The sequence below is a fragment of the Oryctolagus cuniculus genome, chromosome 2, assembly GCF_051225735.1.
Source record: "Oryctolagus cuniculus isolate XC-2025 breed Fujian yellow rabbit chromosome 2, ASM5122573v1, whole genome shotgun sequence".
NCBI lineage: Eukaryota > Metazoa > Chordata > Mammalia > Lagomorpha > Leporidae > Oryctolagus > Oryctolagus cuniculus.
Window position 1 is genome coordinate 12,143,800 of NC_142868.1, and position 24,238 is coordinate 12,168,037.

At 42.8% G+C, this 24,238-nt stretch overlaps 1 protein-coding gene across 17 annotated transcripts in view; it reads right to left on the reverse strand.

The window, feature by feature from the left end:
* LDB2 (LIM domain binding 2) overlaps window positions 1-24,238 on the reverse strand; it is a 393,372-nt gene that overhangs the window by 362,584 nt on the left and 6,550 nt on the right. The gene's annotated exons all lie outside the window — the stretch shown is intronic.

The window sequence follows — 24,238 nt, forward strand, 5'->3', positions numbered from 1 at the left end:
CTTCCCCCACTGCATAGTTCTGTAGTCAAAGGAAAGAGACCTACAGGGACTGGAGATGGATGAAGCAATATTTCCTCCACTGAGATGTCAAACAATAGAATATACAAAAATCTTCTTGATGTTAGTTGTACCAGCAGGACTATCATTTTGTTCTCTATATCATTCAGATCTACAAACCTTGAAAGAAAAATCAATCTGTGAGGCTTGCATAGGATGACAGATTGCAGTTCTTGAAGACGGTCAAATTGATAGGCAGCCTATCCTCATACCCCTTATCGGAGTTGTTTGAACTTCGGTAAAGCTAAGGAGCTTCCCCGGGGTCTCCGACCATTATGGTGTGGGCAAACAAGGGACTAGATCTATAACTCCAGAGAGTACTAAGATATTATTATTTTAAATCTCTAATTGCATCAACACCATTTCCTCAAGTTCCCAGAGCACCATTTACAGATGTCAGAATGCAAATTAAGGGCTGCCAAAGTGGGTGTATTTTACTGATTAAGATGTACAGCAAATACTACTATTCATATGGATTTTTAACATCAGAGAGGCCAGAGTTGTCACCCTCACTCAATCTCTGTGGCTCCCCAAGCAATCGTCAAGCTCTGGAATAAAAGCAAGCTGGCAGAATCTTATGGCAAAGCCAAACCAATATTCATCCATGCACATGGAAAATGTTGCTGCTCATGCCAATAGATTTGTCCTCCTCCTCTTTTACCCACACTACTTCTTTTAGGAAATGAAGACCAAAATAGTCACAGCCATGCAGAGTGAAACAGAGAAGCATTTATTGTTCACTTGGGGAACCACCCAAGACCTTCATCTCCATTCTTTCCTCAGCTCAGGCATTTAACCTTTTAGAGGCTCTGATATGATGATGATGATGATATGATCATGATGGAGGTGGTGGTGGCTATGTTGCTGGTGATGGAACTGGCAAAGGCAATGATGCAAATGTTATTGGAGATGATATTGGTTATGATGATTATGGTGATAATGATATTGATGATGATGATATTGATGATGATGGTTGGTATTGCCACCAACAGCACTATAAGGTGATATTATTACTGTAGTTATTATTAGTAGTACCCTATTTTATCAGATAAGGAAAATGAGGCCTGGGGAAGTTAAGAACTTACTTTCTTTTTCTTTCTTTTTTTTTTTTTTTTTTTTTTTTTTTTTTTTTTTTTTGACAGGCAGAGTTAGACAGTGAGAGAGAGAGACAGAGAGAAAGGTCTTCCCTTCATTGGTTCACCCCCCAAATGGCTGCCATGGCCGGCGCACTGTACCGATCTGAAGCCAGGAGCCAGGTGCTTCTTCCTGGTCTCCCATGTGGGTGTAGGGCCCAAGCACTTGGGCCATCCTCCACTGCCTTCCCGGGCCACAGCAGACAGCTGGACTGGAAGAGGAGCAACCGAGACAGAACCAGCGCCCCAATCAGGGTTAGAACCCGGAGTACCGGTGCCGCAGGTGGAGGATTAGCCTAGTAAGCCATGGCCCCGGCAGGTTAAGAACTTTCACAAAGACATACAAGTCAGAAAATGTTTTAATTAGACATCAAGCTCAGACTGGGTTTGCCAGAGGTGCATCCCAGTACACAGAGGGGAAAAGTTCTGCACAACAGCTCACAGGGGCCTGAAGTATTAGGGAAGTTCATTATGTAATGACCTCTGTGAAATAGAGATGAAACAGCTAACCTTTGTGGGAAAGGCTGTTGTTCTCAAGAGAGCTTTAAATCCCAGGTATAATGTTGTTTCTATAACTACCAAGTTACATGAGAACTAAGCAATAGTGTTTATTCATCTAATTCCAATAACACCTGGCTTAGATAGTTACTGCTTCCATCACCTTGCATAAAGTGAGGAAACTGACTCATAATCAGGCAGACAACTTGGCTGAGGATGGTTGCCTGGAATGCAACACAGTCTGGTCTTGAGCTTGGGATCTTAACCACTACACCATGCTGTTTCTAATAATCATAACGATGATTGAGTTGAGAAGCTCCTGTGTCACAATGATACTGCTAACCCACTTCCTTCTTGGATTTTGGAGCTACTCCCGACAGACGTGTGGACGTTCACTTTTCCCACTGATCCTTAGGCCATCCTTCACCTTGGTGTCTGAGGAACACCACATTGTTTAGGTCCTGAATCCGAAATTGATCTAGAAGGTCAATGTGTAAGTCAAGAACAGCACTCAGGATGTTGGTTCAGTCTGTTTTCCCACCACAGCCCTTTCTAGTCCTGCCTTTCAGTCTTTTGGGTTGTGTCATTTAGACTAATATTAACACAGGCCAATATGACTTGTCTCACATGGGGTCAATCCAGTCTTGGAAACAAATGAGGCTACTCCTTACCTCTCCCAAATGCTTTACTGGAGAAATCAAGCCTCTGGGTTTTGTACAAGGCAGTTGCAGAGGATACCATGGTCACCTAGAAGCATTTTCCTGGAGGAAATGGAGCTTTGTGGGTCACCTTACTCCCCTAAAAATGACCACTCTGCAGGCACAAAGACCCTTTCTGATCTGTCCTGACCAGCCCTGTAGAGCCCTCTACATGTCCACCCCATATCCACAACACTGACTGGTTCTTTGCTTCTCTTTAATGTATGGAGCCCATCATCTGTTTCCTCTACCTGCAATGTTCTGCATGTCACCCTCAGAAGCATACTTCAGCCAGCTTATGTCAGTTCTTCTGCTATTAACTCACAATTAAACAAGTCCCATTTAGCACAAAGGTAGTAAACAGTCATAAATTCCTAATAATTTTGCTATATTTTACCATGATTGGTGCTCTTGAGATTATTTAAGTCTATTGCATATACGTGGGAGAAATGTCATATAAAGTTATGTACCTCTTCCCAACTCCACACTCAATGAGTTCAGGTTGAAATTGACCATGTGGTATTTATACCACAAGAATTGGCAAATGCTACAACTCAAAGCTTGATTTTTTTTTATATTTTCTGGATTTAAGAAAGTTATAGAAAAATGATGACAATTCAGATTAAATATAGAAGTGTGTCATGTCAGTAGCCATTACATTGTAAAAAGCAGTAAATTCAGGAAAAATATTCTCTTCTACTATTTGAAAATAATTATCTGATTCAGAAGAGCAGTAAGTTGTGTTGTTGAATGAATGAAGTTCACATATTCATCTCTGTTTTTTCATTTTCTTCTAACTCGTTAATGCAAAAGAAAACATTAGTCCACTCTCATGTCAGAAGTACACTTGTTAGGCAATTAAAGTCACAGTGTGGCTATGACTACAAGAGTTCAGCAAAAATCAATGAAAGTGTTTTGAGAGAATTAATTGGTGATATTGAATTTATAATAAAGAGAACTGTATATTTTATTATGATTCATAAACGATAAACTATGTATCTTCTATCTGTAAAATGTATAATAAACTTGCACAGTGTGTATATACGAGGGTTTCTGAGAACCTGTTGTTAATCATTTATTTGCCTACTAGTTGTCTCATTTCTGCATTTTATAGGAGTCCCTGCTCAAATACTAGCTCATCAGAGACAGCCTGTGATCATGCTATCTTTTTTTAAAGATTTTATTTATTTATTTGAGAGGTAGAATTACAGACAGAGAGAGGAAGAGACAGAGAGAAAGGTCTTCCATCCGCTGGTTCAGTCCCCAAATTGTCGCATCGGCCGGAGCTGTACCCATCTGAAGCCAGGTGCCAGGAGCTTCTTCCACGCCTCCCAGGAGGGTACGGGGCCCAAGCACTTGGGCCACCTTCTACTGCTTTCCTAGGCCACAGCAGAGAGCTGGATCAGAAGTGGAGCAGCCAGGACTGGAATTGGCACCCATACGGGATTCCAGAGCTGCAGGCAGCTCGGCCCACCATGCCACAGCGCCAGCTCCACGTGATCATACCGTCTTAATTCTTGTCCATCATAGCTCTCTGACTCCAACTGCATTTTACTTTCTTTAGAATATGTTCATTTTATCTTTTACTTTTAATCTTTATTTTTTTCCAACAGAGATGAATATATGAACACCAATCATTCATCAATAATATGCATTACTGCTCTTCTGAATTGGATAAACTTTGAATACCATTTAATGCTGTACCACATATATGTCCATTCTCTTGTTCATTATATGTTTCCTCCGTGGAACTCTAAGTTCTCAACTGATTTAAAAAAAAAAAGCTTGGCTTTTCTCATTACTTCTTTCTCTCCAGTACTGGGAATGGATATCCAGCACAGAGCAGACAGTAAACAAATTTTTTTCAAGACTGTATGCATGCAAAAGACCTTCTCTGACTCTCAGGTAAATTCATAGTTTTGTTGTAAGTTTATGTAGGCAGGACTCCAGATCCCTCTCATAGTAATAATGAATAATAATGAAACCTCCAAATACAAGATGAAGAGAAGAGAGAGAATTTTCCAGCTTCTGAAGAGTGCTTGACTCTTACTTTCAAAATATTTCAGCAAAACATGACAAGATCTACAATCATGTTTAGTATGGCTTCTGCACACAGAGCACGGAAGGCAAAAGACCCACCACACTTAAGGCAAGACTGGCCAGGATCACTTCTGAAGTAGCTCCCCGACTTCCAAAGCCGCATTCCAGGAGTACCCTTGACACCTCAGTGCCCAGGGAAGCAATCAGCAAGGAAGGTGCTTCCCATCTAACAAGGTGGGACAGGTCAAGAGACAGGTAGGTAAGGAGGCTGTGGAGGGGGTGGTGGTGGCAAACAGACATCTCCCCTGCTCGTGAAGAACACAGAACCCCTGGGAATACTCAGGCCAACAGTGAGAGGACTGAGACCCTGGGGACAATTAGCTCTCAGTGTCTGGGGAGTGGAAGGCTGTCTTACTGAAGAGACAATAAACTGATTTGATAGTTGTCATTGATAGTTATGAAAAGTCAAACTTGATAGTTATTGATAGTTATGAAAAGTCATAATAGTCATTGATAGGTATGAAAAGACAAACTTGTGTTCAATTTTTTTTAAAGTTGATTTTAGTAACTGAAACCCTAAGACAACAGGTTGGGTTGCTTCACACACACACACACACACACACACACACACACACATAGAAAAGTGGGCTGCCCATCACCAAAACTGCTGGGACCGAGGACAGGGATGGGCTAGGAATGGTGGAAAGGAGAATCTGGCATTGAGTCCGCAGTAACCTTGGTGGTAATCTAAGGATGAAAAATGTTCTTGATTCTATGCTTCCTACACGTCCACCTTAGAGCTTCCAAAAATAAATTAACAAGAAGCAAAAAACTCCAATTCTTACAAGCTCTTCCAAAACAAAGAATTTGGGGAGTATTTTCATTTTCTTAATATTTTATATTACTTAGCATATTTTTAGTCTTAAAACAATATGTGGGAAGACAGCAGTTGTGGCAAAATGTGTTTTTAGCAATCATACTGAGGTATAATCCACAAATTATGAAATTCATTGTTTTAATTTTTAGTAAATTTACCAAGCTGTTCCATCACCACTACAACCAATTTCAGAAGATTTCCAATACCCCAATACAATCCTCACATCCATTACATGGATTCCTGTGTGCCAGTAACACACACAGTCATATACCTTACATGTTCTTGTGTGATGGGCTTCTTCTCTTTACCATGTTTTTGAGGTTCATCCTTACTGTAGAATGCATCAGAATTTCACTCCTTCTTATGACTTCCATTGTTTGGCTAGACCACATTCTATTTATCTATATACATCAGACATTTATCTTACTTCTGTTCTTGACAATTGTAAATGACAGCATCATTTTAAAATATTTCCAAGTTCCTACATAAGTCAGAGTTGGGCAGAACCAAAATCCCATGGAAAACATTTAAAACAAAATTAGATAACAAGAAAAAAAGGTAATGATTATGAATATCATGGTAATGCATAGACTAGAAAGATGCAGTTCTTAAAGTCCAGTCTTATATGATATTTAATGAAAAAACTGATTAGAATATATTTTAAGAAGATTATGAAGTGCAGGAAAATCCTAAATGTCTATATCTATGAGTATACATATAATTTCATTAATTCTAAGATGCATGTACATTTTCCAATATCAATCTGACACTTCAATGCATGGTTTATAATCAGAGTACAATTTATCATCTCTGTCAAGCCATCATCGACACTGAGCACGTGCCAATATTAAAAGCAGAAGCATCATGACTTGCAGAATGCCTTTGGATGCTGTGGGATCACTCTAACCTCTCAGAATCGAACGTTTGAGGGTGTCAAGGAGGCTATGCTTCCAACAAAATTAGTCACATTCCAGGAGACTGAATTTAGTCAAGCTGTATGTAATTCAAAGCATCACCATGACTTTTTTTTCTTTAAAAAAAGCTGTTTACAAGAATGCCATCACACCAATGTTTTGGATGCACAGAGGTTATACTGCGTGGAAAATCATGGACAACTAGAAATAGTTCATCAGGAATTTCATGGAAAACATGCATTATGAAAAATCATGTATGGGCTTCAAAACTTTTTTGCACCAAAATAAACTTATCTGTTAATTATTTTCCATGAACAAATTTTCTGAAGTGTCTGCATACATGTCTAAAAATAAATTCTGGATAGTTAGATCCTAAATATGAGAAGTTTAAAGAATACCAAACCAATTTATTTCACTTATATTCCTCTTTAGGTATGTAAAGAGTGATATCAGGTGGAAATTGTCTAATTAAGTAAATAAAGGCTCTTTTGATAAATATGAAGCAAAACTTCTATGTGATAAGAAAAGGTGACATGAACCCTAAACTGCAAGCTGGTAGGACAGAGCAAACTGCCACAGGTAGAAGCAGGAGGCTTTGGAACATCTGATGGACCAGAAAATAAGGGAACTAAAACTAGCCAACAGTGTTCAAATGGAAAGTGAGACACATCAATTGGAGAAACAAACAAACAAAGTGCAATTGATTATATTTTAAATTATTGTTAAAAATTAACTGAACTTCAGAATGAATCATATATTTAGTCACTGCCTATTTTTTTCTTCCATTTCAATAAAATAGAAAAAAGTTGTGTGCAATAGAAATAATCTCTATCCAGACTCATCTAATGTAGAGTGATCTGGAGGAGGCAGAATTAGGTTCTTGGTGATGACTCAGAACTCTATCAGAGAAGCTGGGTGGGCCTGCAGAGCAAGGAGACATCCATTATATAAGCAGTCAAGGATAGACCCTCTCCGGGGATAATGAATCAAAACCAGAGTCTAATTTTTATGAGTGATGCTTGCTTATGTATATGGCACACACAATAGTAGTACCTTTGTCCATATGGAGACCTTGAGATTCTACAAAGAACCCCACATCCTCCTCCCTCACTTCAGAAGTAGACAAGAGATGCATGATGGTGAAAAACCAAGCTCAACAGGAGAGACCAGATGTACAGAATGGTGTGCTGGGGCTTTAGCCCACATCTTTGGCTCCAACTTTGCCACTCTCCTATTGGGTCTTTCCACAACCAACCCAAAGAACAAAATCATCTTGCATGGCCATGTTTTAGAGTCACTGGAGGTATGGATAAACTGACTATGTCAGAATTCTTAAGCACCTTACATGCAACAATTTCATAAACATTTAGTATTCTGGGTCTGTTTCTTTCCCTGAAACACTAACTGAGTTGATTGATAATTCATGCAATGGTGATTTTCTGCTGCATTTAGGGGTGCGCACCTCTGCCCTGCTGTTGCTTCTAATTCTTCCTACCTCATTTTCCTTAAAGGAATCAAATGTGATAGACACAAAAGACTTATGGCAGCTTAAAGCTTGAAAAGTTCCAAAGATAGACATCTGCCAGGGGCACCCTAATGTAGCCATACTGCCCCTGTTCTATATAGGACTTTTCTCTACTAATAGACGATTAAATGTAAATCCTAATGTGCACTCCATTTTATGGGCAATATGGGTTAGTTACTGTTGCTATGGAAACCTCCACTTTTGCATTTACTGATTTTAATTCTGTGACATTTGCTGACTTTAGTACAATGTAAAGTTTATAAATATAACATACAGGTTTGTGGAGGCTTTTCTTAAGGATTCAATTTGCATAGCTAATTCCAGCCCAGATCTCTAGGTACATTAGAGGAAAAGACAGTAAACTGATCCCAACTAATAGTCATCAGCAAACAACAGGCTATTTCCAGAAAAAAAAGAAACCGTTTCCATCGGGCCTTGAAAATCTCCAAATACTAACCAAATGTCTTTTAAGCATCGATTCAGCGATAATTTCCTAATGTGGAATTTGTCCAATGCTTCTATTTACTCAAAACATTTTGAAGCCTGTTAGCTCCTTTTATCTTTAACTGGTGAGAGAGACAGGTAAGACGTGGTTTGAGGAAAGAGGATGACCTTATTTTGGAGACAGCTTCCAATCCAAGACAATCTTCTGGGTTTCAATTGGAGCTTTAAGAGGCTTATTGAAACAAATCATCATTTTCCCCTTCTTACTCCCTGGTCTTAGTCACCTTGGCATTTTTCTAATCTAGCACAATTCCCAAATTTGGAATAAGTGCATGCTCTCTAAATATCTGATTATTTTTATCCGCTGTTTATTGCCACTTAGCAGATATAGAAATTGAGACCCACTATGTATACCCATCTAAAGTCATCTAACAACACACTGGGAAAGTAAACACATGAGGAAGAGTGTGAACTGATAGGCATTTATGATGAACAACCAGTATTTCTGAGGATAGTCTCATAGACATAGGTGAAAATTCATGTCACCATTCTAGATTCACAGAAAAATAAATCAATTATTTTGTGAGTCTCCCCTAGAGAAGTCTGGATTCAGGTAGCCATGCATATATATACACACAGATGTAAAAGAGAGTAAGCATTTGAAGTGATGCCATCGAAATCAGTGCATTCAATACTAGGAACACATTTAACCAATATTTGTAAACCTCTATATTATGTCAGGCACTGCTTAACAATCTTGGAGGAGAAAAGTGTCTACAGTTATACCTGAGAAGAGGAAAGGGATGAAAGCAAACTATAATGCTATACTTAAGGCTCACAGGGTAAGGGAAGACCAGCCTGCAAAATGGCAAACAGGCTTAAGAGAATCACAAGAGCTTTTCAAAGACAAGAGGCACTTGAAGGGAAGCAGGACCACTAATAACCAAGGAGAAACAGAAATAATGAGACAAAAATAGGGAAGACAGTAAACTCTTCATCAATCTTGGCTTTATAAAAAACAACAAGGATGTTCAACTGGTTGGTACGTAATGAAGACGTTGTAGAAGGTAAAGCAAATAACAGGCGGGTAAGGGAAGCGGGTTAGGGAATCCACAGCTCAGGAGAGGGGGAGAAGACTGTCGCAGAGTGTGAGGCGGTGCCTGGACCTGGAGGAGCTGCTGTCCCCGCAGTTTCAAGGGGATTCTAGGAAGCAGGTGAGTGAACACCATTACGCTGGATGCTGATTTGGGCTTGAGGACACAAGGACGTGCTGCTGACAAGAACGATGACAGGACGCCTGAGAAGAGCTCCTACCCTTATTCCAGGAACTCCAGGGGTTGACTGGAAACTGTTCCTGCCCAACACCCTCCACGACCAGTCCATTGCCAGCAGTTCACTGTCTCTGTTTCCTTGGAAAACTGTAACGCTCTTCTCTAACTTGTCTTCCTGCATCTGCTTTTAAATCCTTCCAAACCATTCCACCCTCAGGAGTCTGAGTGATGCTTCAGAAATGCCATTTCTTGTATGCACATCTCTCAATCCCCCACCAAAATGAGCACAATTTTCTTTGCTCTGACAATTTTGAAAAAGTTAAAATCCTTAATACAGTCTAACCATGGTCAGAAATGCTCTGACTCCAATCTGTATCTTCAGCGACAGATGACATCTTATATTTCCTCTTTGCTCTCTAAACTATAAAAAACAGCCCTCTCCCACCACAGGACCTTTGCACAGTTGGTCCTATTTTAGTGTCATTTTGGCATACCATATCCCGTTTTTTTTTTTTTTTTTTTTTTGACAGGCAGAGTGGACAGTGAGAGAGAGAGGAGAAAGGTCTTCCTTTTGCCGCTGGTTCACCCTCCAATGGCCGCCGCGGCCGGCGCGCTGCGGCCGGCGCACCGCGCTGATCCGATGGCAGGAGCCAGGAGCCAGGTGCTTTTCCTGGTCTCCCATGGGGTGCAGGGCCCAAGCACCTGGACCATCCTCCACTGCACTCCCTGGCCACAGCAGAGGGCTGGCCTGGAAGAGGGGCAACTGGGACAGAATCCGGTGCCCCGACCGGGACTAGAACCCGGTGTGCCGGCGCCGCTAGGCGGAGGATTAGCCTAGTGAGCTGCGGCGCCGGCCTCATATCCCGTTTTTTAAGTTGAATCTCATTTGCTCTTTAAATCTCTACTAAATCTCTTATTTTGTAAAAAAAAAAAAAAAAAAAACCTTCCCAGAGCACTTCTCTCATTAATCAGATTTCTTTATGTTTTCATAGAAATATATTTAATCCCTTTTGTGAACTTATTCCACTGTATTTTACAGTGCACGTTTTTTTACACTCTATTAGTATGATTATTTAATCGCTGTACATTTCTGTTACATGGATGTAAGATTCATAAAAGATAGGACTGTATCTGCGTTTACACACCATTGTATACTAAAAACCTGACCTTCTCAATGTAAATGCATCATAAGACTGAATGAACAAGATTTCAATGGATCTATTCAAGGAGTATTTAGTGGTTCTCTACTATTATTTTTTTAAAGATTTATTTATTTGTTATTTGAGAGGCAGAATTACAAACAGAGAGGGAAGCCACAGAGAGAGAGGTCTTCATTTTGCTGGTTCACTCCCCAAATGGCTGCAGAGGCTGGGGCTGGTCTGACCCAAAGCCAGAGCCAGGAGCTTCTTCCAGGTCTCCCATGTGGGTGCAGGGGCCTAAGCACTTGGGCCACTTTCCACTGATTTCCCAGGGCATTAGCAGGGAGCTGGATTGGAAGCGGAGCAGCCAGGACTTGAACTGGTGCCCATAAGGGATGCTGGCACTGCAAGCAGAGGCTTGACCTACTATGCCACAGCTCCAGCCCCTGTTCTCTACTATTATAAAGTCAAATTCAAACTCCTCAGCAGAAAAATTCAAGGATCTTCAACAGCAGGCTCTGTTATACCTGAGAAAGCAGAATTTTGACAGGGAAGGCTGATGTGATTAATTTTACAAGTCAACTTAACTGGGCCAGAGGATACCCAGATTTCTGGTTAAACATTATATCTGAGTTTGTCTATGAGGCATTTTCTCTGAAATTAATATTTGACTTGGTGGACTGAGTGAAGAAGATGATCCTCCCCAATGTGAGTGGACATTCAATCCACGAGAGGCCCGCACAGAAGCAGGAGGCCCAGGAAGGGTGGAATAACTGCCTGATTGCTCGGGCTGGGCCATCCATCTTCTTCCACTCTGTGTTCCTGCTTCTCAAACCTTGTGACCAGACTAGAGTCCACACCATCAGACCTGTGATTCTCCGGCCTCTTGGCTTTCCTTGGTCTGCAGGTGGTAGACGGCAAATCTTGGGCCTTCTGGGCCACATAATCATGTCAGTCCATACCTCATAATATACCGTTTCCTGGATATGCGTCCTATTGATTTTGTTACTTTGGAGAATTTTGGCAATACAGAAGGGATAGAGAAGGAAGGGCATTTGACAGCAACATGAAGTTCCAGTCACAGCACAGTCTATGGACATGGTACCCAAGCACGGAACACAATGACAATGGCACCTCCTTTAGGTGTGCGGCTCTCTTCACACCTGAGAGGCTCCCCTGTGCACAGCTCAGCCAACTACACCTATCCCAGCCCCAGAGCCTGTATGCTTGTTGGTATATTAGGCTTCTGTTCCCCCCAGCTGGGATGTCCTTTTCCTTCCCCTAACAAATCCAAATCCTACAGTCCTTGCCAAATCAATCCCAAGCTGCTCCATGACACACGACCCAGACACCCTTTTGTATATATTGTATTCCAATAGAGAAGTCCAGTTAGCACTGTTCTGAAGCTCTTCATGTGTTCAACCAATGTGTAGTGACCGGCAATCGGATTTCAGTTCCTGTGTTAGATTCTGCTTGACCTAATTCCATAAAAACAAGCCATCTTGTACAGTTGGGCAGTTTCCACACTGCAAAAAAAGACAGCTGGCCAAGGGGCTAGGAGGAGGGAGCTGAAATTCAGAGCCCTCTGCCAAGCCTGAGCAGCTGTTGCCTGCCAGGAAGACCCGGAAGCTTTGCCTTAGCACAAAAGGGCCACGAACTCATCCAGGACTAGAAGGTCAGACTCTGCTTATCCGTGTGGAGTTTATGTTTAGTTGTTGTCTCCACTGTGGTTAAACTTCAGGGCCTCCTACTCGTCTGATATTTTTCATTCAGGCAAGAAAATTCTCATTTTTTCTGCCCTGGCCCTCTGTTCCGTGACTGCAACAAAGATGAGCCAGGCACGGTCCCAGCCCTTAAGAAGTTCACGGTGGAATAACGCCACTGTGGTGTGACCCTCTTAGTGGACTGGCAGTGCACACATGACGGGGGGGCGGGAGGGGCGGGGTCAGTGAGGAACTGAAGACAAAGCTGTCAATCAATAGTAAGGCTGTGACCCAAGACCTACTATGACCTCCCTAGTCCTCAACTGTTTCACCTGTAAAGTGGGACACCAACTGGAGAGTCAGAGCGGAGAAGACAAGTTCAACTCTGAACTGCAGAACTCCCAGCTCCACGTCACAGTGGGCCTCTTGCTGGTCACTGAGCCTTGGGTGAATGACTAAGTCTCTCTCAGGGCCAGTTTTCTCATCTGAAAATGGGAGGAATACTACTGATCACCACAGCAGTGCAGGGCTTCCCGCAGACAACGTGTGAAGCTCCAAGGTTTGAAGCTCACATGTAGCAACTCCCCAGTAACTTCTGGGCCACCTCTGCTCTTCAACTAACAGCAACTGCGCTTTTTGCTCACCCTGTCTTCTGCATGATTTGTAGTCATTCAAGACTGCATGATCGGTTCCTTCCTGAAGATCATTCACTATTGTCTTGCTATCAGTGCGGCTGAGGCAGAGGGATTTGGAAGCTTTTTTATTGTTTTGTTTTGTTTTGTTTTAAAAATCCATTAAATAACAACCTGGAAGTTTCACAAAAATGGCTATGATCAACTGCTTAGTAAGAATTAAATTTTCTAGTAAAATTAAAATGTCAAGGGTCCTCTGTCCTCAGACGATCTCGCATAACCAGAGGCAAGGGGAATTCTGCTGAATTTGAGCTTTAAGTGGGCTTAGAGAAGTTGCCTGTTTTCTTTTTCTCTCCATTTGAGGGTTAGATTGCGGTGCGTTAAGGGGCAAGCTTGCAGTCATTGGTAGGGCATTTATGCTGTGTGGCTTTCTGCTTTTTTTTTGTTTTGAATGTTTAAGGAGGTTGATTCCTCTCAAGATCACCAGACATTCTACACCTCTACATCCTCAAGAAGCTAACAGTGCCCTAGATTATATGTGAGTATCTGGCTCACAACTTACCACACCACACAAGCAACCTAGAGAGTCGGTGTGTGTGCAGGCAGGTGTGGGTGCCTGTCAATACCACAGTCCCACTGGCATAGCTCGTGTCCTCACTCCTCTCAACAGGCCTCTCATGCATCGTAACACCTGTCTCCCCGTCACAACCAGGCTGCATCCTGCGGGCAAGCTTCTCTTGCGGTCCTTCCTCACTGAGCACATAACCAAAAAAAAAAAAAGAAGAAAAACCTTCAATTATTGAGGAATGAATGAGTCAATGCAATTTCATCCTACACACCACAGGGTGCCACCATGAATGCAATTCTGAAATGGTTTTAAAATCAAGGCTATCATAAAAGTAACAGCAGAGTTCTTTCTTCTCTGCTTTTCCCTGCCTTCATGAAACAGTCACAGGAAATATAGAATTAAGACTGCAAACCGTTCTCCACCATTCTCTCTCCACCTCCCTCATTCTCTCATTATACCAAGGGTATCTGGTATCCCTTCAAGGCAGTCTCCAGAGACCGGGTAATAGTATATAGGGTTGAGCTGGTTGGAAACACAATGGAGTGAATTAAGACTGAGATTTCAGTTGCTAACTATAAATGTCTTGACATATTTTCCTTTCAGATGAATGCCTGGAAATATAATAAACTATATTTTAATGTTTATTTGTTTCAAACACAGTATTTTTTTCAACAGACAAATGCAAAGTTTTGAGTCTAGAAAAAAACAGGTTTAAATCACCATCCCAGCAAGGAGTTTTTAAAACAGTGCACACAAGTGATCATTTGCAAGCAGTTTAATGCACTTAGCCAGCAAGCATTAACAGTCTTTTCACAATAACCTAACACCTTAAGCTTATTTCTAGTCTTGGTTCAGATAAATTTTAACCTTTTTGAAAACACTGGTGGTACAGGGCACCCCCCTGAACTCTGTAATTTTAGTACATCCTGCATTTGAATTTTGAGCTTCTTTTATGACGACAGGAAAAAACAGTCACCGGGGTTTCCTGTAGGTGCGGGTTTTAAGACAATGGTGCCCAGATCACTTCAAGGGAAAATGTGGCCTTACAGCTACAGATAGTTTGCGTGGAAAAGCGAGGCCCTGTGACTCAGCAAGACCTTCTCACCAAATAAAGCTGGAAGAGAAAGAGCCGAAGGAGATTCAGAAACACTCCTGGACCTTGGCTGTGTGCTGAGTGAGGTAGACAAAAACTGGACACAGTCCACCTCATTGCGGTCACAGTCTCAGAGGCAGAGGAGAGACGCTTGGAGCGCCTATCTAGTCTAATCCAGAGAAGGCAGAATAGGAAAGAGGCTCACTAAAGGGAAAGGCTTCTCGAAGACCACACTTGGGTATGGAGGGCAGAAGATCTGAGAAGGACTGGAGAAAAATACGTATAAAAAGAACTAAAATCTATTGAGTTTGCAATGTGCCATGCGGTGCCGTGCAGGCAAGGGAACCACTTCTACCGAACACACCTCCCAGAGGCTGGCAATTTTCTTATGCCCCCGTTAGCCGTACGATGTTCCTGGGACGCTGCTACATATTGGTCCCATTCTACCAATGTGAAAACTGAGACTTAGGGATCAGCCAGGCGCTGGGTAGGTTTTAACCTGTGCTGTCCCCATTCTCTCCTCTCACATCCTTCACTGCCATAGCCCTGTAGGGTCCTCGGGCCATGCTGGCTGAGACTAGGGAATTTTCCAGAACACACAGCACATCCTGTTGGTCTCCCACACAGGGTCTGATTCTGTTCCAGCAGGAAGACAACATGGACCTGGAGACCCAGGGGACCCACACTCCGAAACAGCAGCTCCAAGTTTCAAAGCCCACGTGGTGGTCACTGGGCAAGTGCCAGAACCTTGGCTTATGGTAATTCTGCATTTTTTAAAAAGATTTACTTTATTTATTTGAAAGACAGATTTACAGAGAGAGGTAGAGACAGAGAGAGAGGTCTTCCATCTGCTGGTTCACTCCCCAAATGGCCACAATGGCCAGAACTGAGCTGATCTGAAACCAGGAGCCAGGAGCTTCTTCTGGGTCTCCCACATGCATGCAGGGGCCCAAGGATCTGGGCCATCTCCTACTGCTTTCCCAGGCTATAGCAGCGAGCTGGATGTGAAGTGGAGTAACCGGGACTTGAACCAGCACCCATATGAGATTCTGGTGCTACAGGCTGGGGCCTTAACCCACTGCGCCACAGCTCTGGCCCCCGCATATTTTTTTAAATCCGTCCTTTGCTTTAGACACATGAGGCTAAAAATAGCTCAGTCAGCCAGCAAGCGTGTGTAATGTTTCCTCTGTGCATCTCCCATCCACTGATTTCTCCTCTCTGCATACAAATATGCTCCAAGACAGACGCCAGCCCGCTCCCCTGAAAGGGACCAGAGCGCTCGTGTACTGAGGCAGATCAAACCCTTTCACTCTCCAGGCAAAAAAGCAACTACCTTCCTTAGTTCTCGGTCTGGAAGCTAAAGCTGACTGAAGCTTTCCGTGTTGGTCCAAAGGTTTAGGGGCCTTACCTCACTAAATTCCCTGAATTCCCTATGAAATGGTCATACTGTAGTCCATTTTCCAGACAAGGAAGTCAAGTCACTGAGCAGTTAAATAATCACACCAGGGATGCTCGCACTGACCATGCCACAGTCCAGTGGCTTGTCTCAAGAGTTAACACCCTCAATTTAGTGTAACCAAACCTGAGACCGGCCCCCCCTTCCTATTCTGATTTGTCTCCTACCACCTTCACCGGCCCCACCCTTTGTGCACACACACACAGAAACACATACTCACCCACAGTACAGCCTAGGCTCCAGCCACACCCAAAACTCGCCCTTCCTCTTAGGTAACCTCAGCTTTCGAGACCCAATTTCCTTGTGTTTGCAGGACCTTTGATCTCAGACACCCTTCCCACCATCCTTCCTCAGTTGGCAAATTCCCACGCATCCCTCAAGACCTTCCTTCTTGGAGCGCTGTGGAGTTAGCAGGTTAAGCTGCCACCTGTAGTGCCAACATCCCATATGGGCACGGGTTTGAGTCCTGGCTTTGAGTCCTCCACTTTGTATCCAGCACTCTGCTAATGCACCTAAGAAAGCAGTAGAGGATGGTCCAAGTGCTTGGGCCCCTGTACGCATGTGGGAGACCCGGATGAAGCTTCTGGCCCCTGGCTCCTGGCTCCTGGCTTCAGCCCAGCCCAGCCCTGGTTGCTGCGACCATCTGGGGAGTGAACCAGCAGATGGAAGATCTCTCTTTGTGTCTCTCCAGCTCTCTCTGTAACTCTTTCAAGTAAATAAATAAATATAAAAAAAAAACTTGTCTTTTCTTTAAGTCTTATTGAGTCTTCACTAATCTCCTCTAAGACAGGGATGTTGGCCTCTGTCTCTAGACCAGCAACATCACATAGACTAGATGCTCAGGGTCCATTCAATAAATAAGCCATAATAATAAATGCTAATACGTGCTGGATGTGGGCACTATGCCAGCACGTAATAAGAATTCTCTCACAGTCTCCCTAAAAATCCAGAGTCAAAGATTCCACCATCACCCCCTTCACTCCATGAAAGCAGGCCAGGCACAGAGGGAAAAATTAAGTCACCCAGGATCCCACAAACACAAGAAAGAGACTTGCATGACCCCAGAAGTTAAGCACTTAGCACTAATGCCCTGGCAGGGGACATATTCTTATTGCACATCATTTTGTTGTAACAGACGCGTCTATGTATGAGATTTACTTATAGAGTGCATATTACCAACAGATACACAGGAATAACTTAGAAATGAATGACAAAATGGTGGCCTGTGAAATGGATCTTAAAAAAAAAAAAAAAACAGATGTTGGACACAAGAATATCCATTGTCATCAAGGATAGGAGTCTGAGCCATATAATATCTGACCCAAATCCAGTGAGGAAAACAAGATAACTGAAGACAACAAATGACACAGCACACTTTCTTTTAAATTAAAAAAACACAGGCAAACAGGGAAAGTGCCCATATGCTGGTTCAGATGCCAAGGGCATGCAATGACCACAGCTGGGCAGGGCCAGAGCCAAGAGCGGGGGACCTAATCCAGGTCTTCCAAATGAGTGGCAGGGACCCCAACTACTTGAGCAAACATGTGCTGCCTCCTGGGGTCTACATCAGCACGAAAGTGTAGTCAGGAGCCAGAGCCGGAGCTGGGGGGTCAAACCCAAGCCCTCGAACACAGGATGTGGACATCCTGACTGCTGTCTGCATCGCCTGACCAAACGCTGTCCCACAGCAGTTTTTGAAATATTCCTTTTCTCCTTGAATCAGAGATATGTCCTTCAAGTAGTACCATCAATTAACTGGCTACATCCTGACCCACTGGTTCTAGAGCAACACTAACTCTCAACGTTCATTCAAGCTCCCCTTTCCCGGTATGCACTGTGCAAAGATCTTTTGATTTATGGACCCTGTACAAGGTTGCATGCTAGCTGTCTATTGACTCAGAAATAATGCAAAAGAAAAAAAGCAGGAAAAAAAATCTATCCTCAAATAGGGGTGAGAGTGCCTTTCATAAAAGATGACACAGCTCCAGATCCAAGATTTCTGACTAGTACTAAATGCTAACGGTAATCAGCACAGGTCTGGTAGTTAACCCCTTCACACCACCACTCCTCCAGCTTAGTGGGGTTTAAGATGGATGATTAAGAACAATGAACTCTTAGGGTCCAAATCATGATAAAAGAGGCCAAAGAATTTTTCTCTCTGTGTGTATATATAATGTATATACATGGTGTTAATTTTCCAAATATAAACAGATGTATGAATAATTCAGCAACTCAAATTACACTTTAAGCAGAGTTAACTAAATGGTGAAATACTCATAATTTTAGTTAAGAGAGCTGGATTCCAAAGAATGTTCAATATGCTCCTAAGCAAAAGAATGTTTACATACATGCACACGCACGTTGAATTTATATACTGAAATGTTAACAGTAATCCCTTGCACGATAAAATTGAGTACTTTTTATGTACTGCTTTGCCATTCAGGTATTTTACAAATATTTCACAATGAGCAGCCATACACTGGATGCTCAATATCCACTTAACAAATATGCCGTAATAATCATCATTAACATTTAACATTAATCATTAATGTTAGCATTAATAATAGCCATTAGCATTCCTACACTAGCACTTTATAAGAATCCTCTCACAGTCTTCAGAACAACCCAGAGACACAGATTGTAGCATCACCCCTGCTGCCCACCATGGCAGCTCTGGCACAGGGAGAAAAAGAACTTACCCAGGGCCACAACCACATGATTTACGTGACTCTCAGACTATGTTCTGAAATTTTAAAAAGTAGGCCTTTAAATGCATGCACAACTTTATTTTATATAAACTGTCAAAGAATATCACAAAAGCAAAGACAGTAAGCAGTAGTGATGGGTCTTCTCAATGTTAATGGTGTGGTGCTGGGGTAGATGCTGCCCACATCCCCTATCAGACTATTGATCTGAGCGCTGGTAACTCCGCTTCCAATCCAGCTTCCCGCCACTGCATCTGGGAGGCAGCGGATGACGGTTCAAATAGTCGGGTCCCTGCCACCTATATGGGAGACTCAGATGGAGTTTCAAGATCCTGGCTTTGGTCTGACCCAGCTCTAACTGTTGAGGGGATCTGGGGAGTAAACAAAAATCTCTCTGTCACCCTGCCTTTTAAATAAATAAATCTTTCAAAAAAAAAAAAAAACTACCTACAGCAATTTAAAAAGGACACAGAAATGTTAAATATAGGAACTGTTAACAATAAGAGATGGGTTTAAAAAATCATCATGCTAAATATCAATAACATTTCCTCAAAATGACCAGAAAACTGAAAAGGGAGAAAGGGACTTCAGAATATAAACACTTGTAGGGTCGAAGTACAAAATTAGTGGTTGGTTCAGGGTATTTTGATCAGTTTGTATATTACATTGTGACAGGCGAGTGCCTTGAGAAAACCTGAAATCATTTCTGAACTGGCAGCATCAATGGTCCGGGCAAGCCCCACCTGGGTCTGGTTTCTGCACTTCCAAAACCAGGAGCTCAGGTTAGATGGCCTCTCACATGTGTTCTGGTCCTGAAATTCTGGGATTCGTCCAATTTAAGCGTGATGGTTGCCATCAAATCAATTTTTCAAAGTTGGGTAACACACACCAACTACTCAATTTCGATTTCAAGGAAGAAATTTCATCAAGATTCCGGGTAATCATAGCTAAAATTATAAGGCAATAAAAAGGATTTCATTCTGGGTGTCCTGACAAATGGTTGGCCTTGTTTATTGGTTCAGCTTTTGCTTGTGTACAGATTTTCAGTATCAAGGTAAAATCCTCAAGAGTCCTAAGAAATGACCTATACTGGGAAGCAAAACTTAATAAGCACTCCTCCCTCAAATAAATAAATAAATAATAAACCTAGAAACAATTTTGTTTGAGCTACACAATAAATTTCTTCAGAAATCATGATACAAATTATTATTCATGTCGAGCTCTTAAGTAAAAATCACGTGTCCTGGTGGATGAGATGAAGTGTAGGAAGGTGTACCTCATGTAAAGTATTCAGTGTGAAAAATCAAGGAGGCGCCACACTGAAATGGGTGGGACGAAGCTGCAGCGTTGTGTCCGTGAACAAAGCAGGGACAGGTAGCATGACTACCTATCACCCTGCTCCCTCTGGCCAGAAAGATACCTACAGTCCCACTCAGCCCATCAGCTGCTCCACCTGCACGTGCATTTTCACTGTGTTAAGGACTAAGCCACAAGGTGTCACAGTGGATCAATCGCAAGGGCTGTTATCAGTCCAGACACGCAGGTAGTGCTTCAGGCTCCCGACTAGTGCTGACCCAGCTCCCTTGGAGAAACCTGTGATGAGCTGCATATTGAGAAGTGTGTCTCTTTACCAGAAATGGCCATTCAAGGCTGGGGGGGTGGGCGGTTGAGCTCTCCAGCCTTCTCCTGGGGACCCCATTTAGACTGCCCTACGCAAGCACTGGTGAAGAGTAAGATTTCAATGTATTGTTGTCTCCACTGAGTTCTTATATGGAGCAATCCCTGAGTCCAGCTTTTAACCCACAGAATGGAGTGCACATGGTCCTGGACACTGTGTGTGTGCCTGAGGGATGATCATAAACTGGACTTTAGAGGAGACTGTGGCCACTCTGCCACACTATTACGCTTCCTCAAGGTGGTGCGATCGTTACGTCATCACTACTATGGAGTAGCTGAAAGTTCAGAAAGTATTGTCACATATTATGAGAACACCAATCCTAGAAGTCCTAGAACCTGTTACTGCAAGTTTTGTTCATGAGATGGAAGTGTGCTGGTGCAGGCCATGTAAAAAGTAATTTTGGAGCTGCTTTTAGGAAGTGCAGCAAGGGTTTGCATTATCACACTACTTAATTAGCCGATTGAAGAGAGACTAGGCATCATCATCGCCCTACAACTCCCATTAATTTATCACCTAGAATATGCCGGTATTTTACACGCATTAGTCCTTCCCTTCACAATGCAAATTTCAGGCTAAAAACTTAAGGCTCAGAAAAGTTAAGAAACTTTCCTAGAGTGACACAGCATGTACAAGAGTAGAGTTTGAATCCAAATTTGCTTTATTGTAACTCATATTGAGTTTCATATTTTTATATTCAAGTCACGCTTTTCACTCCAGAGAGGGGAAAACACTGGTGGAAATACTGTGCAAGGTGTACACATATACAAACTATCTAATTAGGGCCGGCCTTCCCTCTCTCTGTTTCTGTCTCTCTTACACACACACACACACACACACACACACCATGCAGTCAGCAAATACAAAGTTATTACAGAACACACATCATACACTCGTGCTGATATAACTTCCCATATTTTCTGTTGTGCAAACCACTTCAGATAAGCTAATTAATGGCCTTGAAAGGCACTTTCCTAAAATGCAAAGTGCTCCAGGAAATGTAAGGTATTATCATGATTCCTATCATAATTCATGGCTGCAGGCCCTGGCAGGTAGATTCAGAGAGAGAGAGAGAAGTAGTGGAAAATCAAACGAGGGGGAAACCACCAGGATAAGGCTAAATATTTTTAATCATAAGTCAGGAGAGTCCCAACAGATTCACAAGACCCAGAGGGCAGAACTCTCAGGTCAACGATTCCTTCACGAAAGAAATTCTCCTATCTCGGAGCATCTTTTCCCTGCGGGTCTGGCTACACACTCTCCCAGTGAACGCTCAGCGGCTGTTAGGCTCAGAGAATCTTCTTCAATTAGAACTGCAGGCAATTGTTGGTACGGCTCAGGGTGAACATGGCAGTCTGGATGGTCCTGGAACAACTTAATTTCCCGTCTTCAAGAGAAGCACTGTGTGTATCGGCTGTGTGCAGTGGGTAGAGGGACACAACCGTGCACCAAACAACCAGGTATCTGCCCTCACGCCACTTCCATGCCATCGAGGACAGGTAAGTACTGAGGAAATACACAGGAAGCAAGAAAGAACCTATTCCCATGCTGCCCGTGAAGAAAAGGAATAAAAGATGGGGGTGAATTCTGACCTCTCTGTGAAGGAGGCATACCGCCTAGGGACAGGCACTCTTTTCCTTCATTGTCTTTAACTTGTTTAAGATGTACTTATTTATTTATTTGAAAAGTAGAGTGGCAGAGAAAGGAACAGAGAGAAAGAAAATCTCTCTCTCTCTCTCTCTCTCTCTCTCTCACACACACACACACAGGTGGGGTGGGGTGGCAAAGAGACATCTTCCATTCACTGGTTCACTCCTCAAATGGCCACAAAAGCCAGCACTGGGTCAAGCCAAAGCCAAAAGCCAGGGACGCCATCAGGATCTCCCTCTTGGGAGACAGCGACCCAAGCACTTGAGCCATCATCATCTGCTGTTTCCCAGCTCCAGGGAGCTGAATGGAGAGCAGAGTAGCCAGAATTCGAACCCACATATGGGATGCAAGAGTCCCAAACAGTGTATTAATCCACTGTGCCACAGCACTTGCTCTCCATTGTCCTAACTTTCTTTGAGATTCCTACAAATAAAGGCAACACTGTGCCAAATTCTAACTCAAATTGGATCTCGTAAGAGTTGTATGAGCTGTTCTAGAGAAAGCCCTACACCCCTTCTACCACTGAGGACAAAGGCCCAGATCTGTGAACAACTTAGCAAGTTAATGGATTAGCAAGTTTAGTGGAAGTATCATAGAAGATGAGCCTGAACCATCATTAAGGCACATATCAATAGCTTTAAAGATCTGGGTGCAGATTTGTGGGCTTGTCCAGGTGGGAGAGGACGCTGGGGGAGTCTATGATCTGATTCGTGTTTGAAAAACATCACCTGGGCCACTTGTGGGAAATGATTATAGCACAGTTCAGAGGCCACCCTAATCCAAAAAAGAGAGCATGAGGGCTTGTAGTGTCACTAGAACAGAGTAAGTTTCTCTTCTTTATAAGGATCCACCACATTTTAATCTTTGATTTTGCCACTGGAAATCTAAAGCATCAAAGTAGGTCGGTGAGTGTTGTACTGATGAGAGGGCAGGTGCGGCTCCCAGAACCCCCAAGAGGGAGCGAGCAGGTAGAAAGTCATGCTGCTCCAGGAAAGAACCAGGAGTTGGAAGCACTGGCCACTGGGAGTCGCAGTCCCGAGACGTCCACGTCTGGACTCAGTCTTCACTTCTCCGAGCCTCAGGTTCCCTCTCTCTACGAGAACCAGAATGTGGTGCCCTTCTGGCTCTGGGGTGGGTCCTATGAGAGCCACCCTATCTCAGTATCTCATCATCACTGTAACTGGTAGCCCTTCACCATGAAAACAGTGGTATCACAGGTAGCCAAGTGGCTAGGAAGAGAGTAGCATCTCCCAAAAAGAACTTCCACAGGGAGACGGGAAGTGGGATACCTCTTAGGAGTCAACGTCGGATAGTGAGACGCCAAAATATGGTGAGAGATCATTTCCCCCTTCTATTTCTTGTTCTCGAAGACTCTTTATTGATTACCTGCAATACAAGTCAATACTATGCCAAATTCGAATTCTAATTTAATGTCCTAATATTCATATTGGTTACTGTTGTAGAGGGGGTGACACTATCCCCCGTGTGGTATTACTGATTGAAAACAGTCAAAACCTCATCAGGCACAGAGTGGAAATCTAAAAATGTTTTAAGTAAAAAATAAATAAATAAAATTCTCTGATGGTGATGCATAATATTCTCCAACTCCAGTGCCTCGTGCACAAAGTGAGCAAGTATTAAGCATTCTTCAACAGGGAATGTGATTTGCATTCTTTTCTTTTCAATAACCGGGGTATGTTTTTCATTTCTGGATCCATCCCTTGAAATTTCACTTGATTCCTTTTGAAATTAGGTCAGGCATTTGAGATGCAACTACCAGAAGCACATTAGGTGGATGGGGTAAGCTTCCAAGCCAGCTGCAAAACCAACCTACCTTAGGACAAAATAAACACATCCACACTTAAAGCACCTGGAGGTGAAAACGGAGTCCTAGCTAATAATTCTTATTTCAAAAGAGCTGTAATAGCAGAGTAGTTTGCACAATCTCTGGAAGTATTTATCTTCTTTGTTGCTAGTTATCTCATGAAAAGGGGTTGTTGGTAGTACCTATCTATCACAGGAGGTGATTGTGAGGGTTACACGAGCTGACACAGAGAAAGCACCTAGTCCTGTGCAGGACAAACAGTAAACACTCATAGATGATAGCTGTTATTATCACAGCTCCCTTTCAGAAAGGTGAGTTCCTCCACTCCACACTTA